This window comes from Benincasa hispida, chromosome 3, assembly GCF_027475165.1.
Source record: "Benincasa hispida cultivar pf3 chromosome 3, pf3_genome.v1.1, whole genome shotgun sequence".
NCBI classification, from domain to species: Eukaryota; Viridiplantae; Streptophyta; class Magnoliopsida; order Cucurbitales; family Cucurbitaceae; genus Benincasa; species Benincasa hispida.
In genome coordinates, this window is record NC_143480.1 from 9,436,998 (window position 1) to 9,445,005 (window position 8,008).

At 32.1% G+C, this 8,008-nt stretch overlaps 1 long non-coding RNA gene across 2 annotated transcripts; it reads right to left on the reverse strand.

Moving 5' to 3' along the window:
• Positions 1-6,681: 6,681 nt before the first annotated feature.
• Positions 6,682-7,666, reverse strand: LOC150037006 (uncharacterized). Of its 2 annotated transcripts, none has more exons than XR_016528765.1 (2): positions 7,588-7,666; positions 6,682-7,133 (listed from the first exon to the last, which is right to left on the reverse strand). It is a non-coding gene; the product is annotated as an uncharacterized LOC150037006 (long non-coding RNA). The 2 variants fall into 2 exon arrangements; XR_016528766.1 differs by having other exon boundaries at positions 6,682-7,136; positions 7,588-7,663.
• Positions 7,667-8,008: the final 342 nt, after the last annotated feature.

The following is an 8,008-nucleotide window of genomic DNA, read 5'->3' on the forward strand; positions in this document are numbered from 1 at the left end:
GGAAGAAGCAGATTAGGACAAGTTACCTTATTCTCTTACAGGAGATCAAATAAAGAAACGCGCAAAAATACCATCCTTTAGGGGGACACTCCCAGGGTGCCTCGGGCGATGCACAGTAACTTTATTCAACCTAACGAGGGAGACTGAGGGATACGCTGTCGCACTTCTCCCTCCCACTTACTATGAACACTCTGTCCATCCACCTTGATATTGACCTATCCAAACACCATCCGTTGGGGGGATATGCCAAAGGTGTCGCGAGGTTGAAGGTAGTCTCACGGTGTGGACTATTTAGGAGAAACGTGAAAGGTTTAAACGAAGCATCTTATACCCCAAATACCTCCCACTGATTGTTCTACCTAGGGGATCATTAATCTAAACAATTCAGCTACTGATTTTAGTCTAAGTCATCTTTTTAAACTCTGTTCATAAATAACATTTGTCTATGAAATATGGACAAGTTTAAGTAGTTTCATTTAAACACTTTAATGGACTATCCTTTACTTGCATGCATGCATCAAATCTATCTAATTCACCTTTTCAAGTAAGTTCCCAGATAGGGGTGTTACGTTTTCGTAAACTTAAATACCCTAGCCTAGACAAAACCCCTTAGATAAAAGGTCCCTTATAGATAGATTTGCTACACTTTAACCTTTCATTAGCTAATTTAATCCTATTAAACTGTTTAAAATATTAAAGCCTTAGGGTTGCTAATCGTATTAGAACCGTGATCTTAGGTCTATGTGATCCAAGTTTTAAACACTTTAAAACCATGAATTAAACCTAAGTGAGCATGCCTATCTTTCTTATTTTTTTTAGTTCTAATTTCTCTTTAACTTTTTAAAAGAAATAACTAAAACCATTGTGCACAACGAGGCATTTATAAAATTTATAAAGTAACCTATGCGTCATGCTTCATGCAATTTCCGGTCATTACTATATATAACTTTGATATAATGCGTAACAACCTAGCAAACATACTATCATTCACCCTTATACTATAACAATTATAATATAAAGATGATGTATGTCAATGCTTTTTATGCATGCATAAATATAACTCTTATATTATATGATGCATGAGCATGCTCTTACATAATTAAATCATGCTTCTCTAAATTATAACAATTACAATAAAGAGATGATGCATGACCATTGCATAACCTAAGGTGGGATTTACTATATGTGCATACCATATGACATATAAAACACATACATCGCATGTAATAAATAAAGAATAAATGGACCAGGATGAGCCTTTACAAAAAACCGGAATGAAATAACCCTATCTATTACATCCCAGATCGCACACATCCACTTCAAATAACCCTAGATCGCCTCCCTCTTCGAAGAACTGCAACACTTGCCCAGATCGCGTACCATTCTTACGCAATGCTTGCACATATCTGCTTCTTTGAACGACTCAACTTCAAACAAACTTTGAATATAGACTTGATAACTATTATTAATGCCCAAAAACACAGGGGCCTTTACAAACAATCGCAAATGTAAAAGGATCTAAATCAAACATAGGTTAATCATCCCAAAAACATCAATTAATCAGCACATCCACAATAAATTTAACCATTAAATCAGTGTAGAAATGCACCCACCATGAATGTAAATCTCATTTCGTTGCAATAGATGAAATCGAAGTATCAGAACCTGGCTCTGATACCAATTAAAGGATCTCATATCTAAGAGTTCCATGAGCACATTCGGATCGCTCCGATCTCATCGTGACTGAAATACACAATATACATTCAAACATACAGTTATGCAAACAAATCTTAATTAACGGCATGCTATGAACAACAAAGTAACAAGGGAAAGAGTTCCATACCAGTTGAAGACGTTCTTCACACTTCGGAACTTCAATGCAGCGAAAACCTCCACGCGATCTACCAATGTTCAACAACAGCGTCAACAACAGTAGCACGAACGACCGCAAAATGAACGCCGTGGGGACGACACCACCACTAAAGATCCCTGGGTATTCTCAGAGTGAAAACCCAAAGGGTGGTCTTTGGTGAATTTGGTAAAGGAAGGAGGAAACACGAATCGTGTAGGCGATAAGCAAGTGGGAGGGAAAAAAACACTATTGCATAGCAGATAGCTTATTGTTTAGGAGAAGTTATACGATCGTGTAGGATTTATTGAACGATCATTTAGGAAAAAGGTAAACGATCGTTTAGAAAAAACGACACACTATATGATCGTTCAGAGAAGCTATGCGATCGTGTAGGCGACTATGTGCGATCGTTTAGGCGCGAGGTGGACGATTGTTTAGGCGGAGAGGAGATATCATATAGTCTCTCAATTTTCTTAAGCGATCGTTCAATTTTTCACCAACGCGCGCTCCTATCTTTTCTTTGGGATGACGATTCAAAATGAAATGATTTCTTTTTTATTTCATCGGTTACAATAATCGACGCTGCCCCACTAACCCATGTCCGAACGTGAAATTTGGAATCGACGATTATGTGAATTGGAATCGACGCGCTCCTATATAATATGATACATAAATATTTGAGTTTGATTCAAATATTGATTATGTGAATTGGATTCATATAATTAAGTTTAATATAAATAGGATTTATATTAAATATCATGCATTGTCGAGAGAATGAAACTATAGGTTATATTTTATTTGATACAATATTAAACTATAGGTTATGTGTCATATTAGATATAACATATAGTTTAAATTATTTTCATTTATTTTGAAAATTGTTTTGGGAGGGAGTTGTGACTCCCTTCCATTTATTTCTCTCTATTTTAGAGCATGTGTGGAAGTAGTGCTAGATAGACTTACAGAATTCCAAAAAGAGATAGAAGTTTTTCTCTGGAAAAACAGCGTTTTCCTCAATCACTTCCTCTCTTCCAAAAATCTAAGAGCTCACAACTCCTTAGTGATTCTCATACCATTAGAGAATACAGATGGCTTTTTTCGTGGTGGTAACCATTTGGATCGAGTTTGTTCGTGACATATCCGAAGAAAGGAAATACATGAAGAAGGGTTCTTCAAGGGTAAGTTTTCTCTCACCCTAATTCTCTCATTTCTAGTTTTCTCTCACCCTAATTCTCTCATTTCCTTTCTATTTACATGCTGTAAGTTTTATGATTATGCATAACATTTGTACTCTATAATTTTGATTATGTGAAAATAAATTTTAGATCGATCTCCACGCTTTCGCTCAAGGACCTTCAAAGATTCCTTCAATCGGTATCAGAGCCCGATTTTGATCCCCAATTTTTATTGTTCCAGATTTTAATTTTACAGAATTGGTGGGTCTGTATATGTTCATGTGATGAATGTTAGTGAATGTGAATCGTTTAAGATTATTGGATGTTTTCGGGATTGAACTTTTTAGATTTATCGCTTTCAATATACAAATTGGTTTGTAAGGGCCCATGTTTTGGGCATTATTGTTTGTGATCGAGTCTGTAATTTAAAGTTTTGAGTTGCTCGTACTATTCCTAGTGTGTTTCGAAGGAAAATCAAAGCAATGTTATAATGAGGAAGATATTGCTTAGTGTTTGCTAAGAGATCACATAACATTTGCTAAAAGATTGCGTAGTGTTTGCTAAGAGACCGCGTAACGCTTGCTAAGAGATTGTGTAACATTTATTAAGAGATTGCGTAGCTTTTACTAAAAGATCGTATAGCATTTGCTATGAGATCTTTCAGTATTTGCTAAGAGATCGTTGCTAAGAGATGGCTGCTAAAAGATCATTGATGAGAGATCATTGGTGGGTGGTCCGGTTCGAGCGGTTCAAGGCCCGGTTCACTTGTTTCGAACCGGTTGACTATTATTTTGTAATAGTTAGTTTTTTAATTAATTAAATTAATATAAGTGTTATATTAATTTAGTTAATTGTTAAAGTGTTCAATCCCGGTCCAATAATTATTTTTCTTAATTATGCATTTGATGTACGATTTATATTTATTATTATATGCCATAATATATGTCATATAGTAAAAATCCCACCATAGGTTATGCATTTAATTTCATGCATCATTTATATTATAAGTGTTATAATATATATAATTGCATGATTTAATTAATATAGTATGCTCATGCATCATATAAAATAAGTGTTATACTATATGTTTGCGTGCATTAATAACATTGGCATGCATCATTTATATTATAAATGTTATAATATATATTTTTGAGTATGTATGGATGAATGTTATTAATTTTTTTCATTACAATATTATATAATTGTTATATATAGTTAGCACTGAAATGAAAATGTATGAAGCGTGACATTAACTTAGGTAATTTATAATTGTTATAATTTACTATGTAATTTGATGCAATTGATTGGTTTTAATTTGTTTCATTTTTTTTATAATTGTTATAATTAAATGAATTTGCAAACTAAAATCAATAATTCATAATTTCATGCAAACCTTAGGTTAAAATCATCGTTTAAAATTGTTTCAAAATATGATTCACATGGACCTAAGATCATTTTTATAATAAGATTAGAAATTTAGTTTAATCTTTTAATCGGTTTAATAGGATTAAATTGATTCTTAATAAAAGATTAACTTTGTAACAAATATATCTATAAAGGACGTTTTGTCTAAGGCTAGTTTTGAGGTATTTAAGTTAACGGAAACATAACACCCCACCTGGGAACTTACCTGGAAAGGTGAATTAGATAGATTTGTTGGAAGTATGCAAGTTTAATTAAAGTTCGTTAAAGAGTTTAAAGATCTTTAAATTTTTATTACTTATCCGTTAGTTTTTTAACCCGATTTATTAAAAAATAAACATTTAATATTAAATAAGTTTTTATTTATTTTACCTGTATATGATCGTTTTCCAAACATGTTCATCAGATCTGAGAGAAATATTTGTATGCGCTGCGCTCCTTCCACAGATATTATTTTCGTTTATTCTGAGCAACTTTTCTCTCTTTGCAGCATCTGTTCTAACAGATTTAACTTATATTATTTTGAATTTAACTCTAGATTTGACCTAAGAATGAAGTATTTTTTAATCATGAGGCAATTACCTTAAGCTATGAGTCAAGTCATAAAGATAAGTTTTCTATGCTCTGGTAGGAACAAATAAAATTTTATAGTATTATTATAGTAATCTTGTTCGCATAAGATTCCAACAAGTTTAGTCATTTTGTTAAATTACAAGTTTAGTTTTTAGTTTGAAAACTACAACTAATAAATCTCTATAATAAATTCCTTAAAAATTTCTAATAGATGTAACTTTCGATTTTGTACCAAATCTCATAAAATATATATAAAAAAGTGCTTAAAAATTAATCTTTTTTTTAGGACTTTTTTTTTTTGTTTCCAATTAAATCTTTAATTTTGAAATTTGTAACCAATAGATACATTATTTTTTTTAAAAAAAATTGTTAACTACTACGAATTAAACACACAAATGGAGAATTCAGGAACCTATTGTGTATTTCAAAGCTCAAGAACTACATATAGACACAATTTTAGAAATTGGTCTAAATTTATATAAATTCGTGCCTCCCATAACATGAAATTTTGGATCCTCTTGTTGATCTTCTTGAATGATCGACCTTTGAGCTTGATGATTTTCTTGGATGATTGACCTTTGGACTTTGATGATCTCAAATCAATCCTTGGACTTATTGAACTTGTTGATCGGTTTGGATCAGTCTTTTCCTTGTTGATTTGTTTGGATCGACATTTGGCTTGTTAATCGACTTGGATGAACCTTTGGTTTGTTAATCACCTTGGATCGGCATTTGATCAACTTGCATACTTTTAGTCTTTGAATCTTCTAAATTTTGAATTGTCTAAAATTCTAAGACTTAATGGATGCCTGAATGTTCAATCCTCAGACTCTAGCTCAATGCCTCAAATAAAGGACGACCTCTTCTATTTTTAGAGTTTTGGGAGACCTTATATGGGCTTGGACTTGGACTTGGACTAGAGCTTGGTTGACTTTGGGCCCAGCTTTTAGGCTTGGACTTAATCCATTACCTTTTAATGGATTTATGGGACAAGTGGACAAATGTCTAATTTTAAAAAGAAATTTTGAAAAATGTCTAAACACAGTTTCTATTAAAAAAAAAAAAAAAAAAAAAAAAAAAAAAATCTAAACTTAAAATCTTTAATTAAAATATACAGTAATTATTTAAAAATACATAAATATTCAGCGATCAATACAATATTTAAATGCATAATCAAGTCCAAATTAAATTCAAAGTTGCCGAAAATAAAAAAAAGATTGGAAATAAATCAATACACAATAAAATCAAATTTAGATTTCAAGATTACAAAATCAAAATGAAATGTTCAAAGAAAAAAATAGAGACACTAGAAAAAATCGAAATTGATTTTAAAAAATATAGAAATAACAAAAACCAAAACTCAGTCCTAGGCATAAATAGTCTGCAAGTTAGTGCTGCATGTAAGAGATTTGATTTAATGTCGACGGGCCCACTACTAACAAAAATCAAATCAAAATAATGGTCACTACCTTTTCTACTACATCAATAGTACCCTTCATACTACATTAACATCGCACTGTTAGAGATATATAGAATCCATATCAACAAAATCAACAAACCTAAAAACCTACAATTCTTCTTCCTGGTTGTGTTGTCATTGTTAATATGCATAGACAATGTATTTATAGGTTTAACAATTGTGTTCCCCATAACAGTATATTTGACAAACCGTCTTTGAAATAATCAGCAGTAACCAAAACACATTCCAGTATTCTTTAGTTGTACATAGGTTGGAATAAATCAAAGTTTAAGCATTGAACCATGTAAATACTTTATGATAACATGAAAATATCAGAAAGAGCTAAACACCTTGTTTCTGTTTTTTTCTTTTCCGCACTCCTATTTCACAAATACATCCAATTCCATCTTTCTCCTCCCTTTTTGATCATCATCCTGGACACTATTCACGTCAAATCCCTTCAATTACAGATCAAATCAACCATTTTCCTCGATAAGACCCACTAAATCTCCAACTCCCAAGTCTCCATATCCTCCTTCGTCATACTTCAAACCCTCACTTGCATCGTCACCATCGACATCGGCATCCAAATTCAACTCTTTTCATAAATACCAAAAACAACCTCACTGGGTCTGTATCGCCTTTGTCGCCTCTACTACAACCAACAAAATCCTTTTGTCATTTCACATAATTTAATCGCCAAAAATCTTCTTCACCCATGTTACTAAAAACACATAGAAATTAAACATAAAACAAGAAATTCACGGAAAATCGAAAGACAAAAGATAAAACTCATTGCCACCATATCAAACCCTAGAAAGAATTTCTACCCTCACATGATATCTAGGTCTAGGAAAAACAAAGATCCAAAAAGAGAATGGAACAAAATAGAGAGCAACGTTTTTGGTGGTTGTAGAAAATGTAAAGAAAAGAAGCATAATAAAATTGATAATTGCAAAGAAAGAGGAGAAAAAGGAGGGACTCAAATTTTTAGACAGAAAAATATGAGGTGATCTAGATATAGATTCCCCATTAATTTCTTCCATTAATTAATTAACAAGAAATAATATTCAATTTTCAAAATCATTAAAAAAACAATATCTTACCTCATATCTTATCCAATGTTTTCAAATGAAGGAAAGAGATAGGAGATGATCTAGGTATAGATTCTCCATAAAAATCGGGCATGAGAGGTAAAAATGGAAAATAACTGTTAGACCCCACCTATCCACTTGTAGACATTTTTTTTTTTTTTTTAAAAAAAATAGGCATCTATTAAAATCGACGTCCCATTTTAGAGGACCTTTAATATTAATATTGTTGTTTTCAATACTTAGAAATATTGTTGTTTTGAAACTTATTAGAGAAATATTGTTGTCTTGGGATTTCGAGGCTAGAAGCCGAGGGTTGAGGATTCGATTAATGTAGAGATCAAACGTTGAGAACTCGACGAACAAAGAAAAACATGGAAATAATACGTAAATTAGGATTGTCGAGGGTTGAAGTTTCGACATACATAAGTCGAAA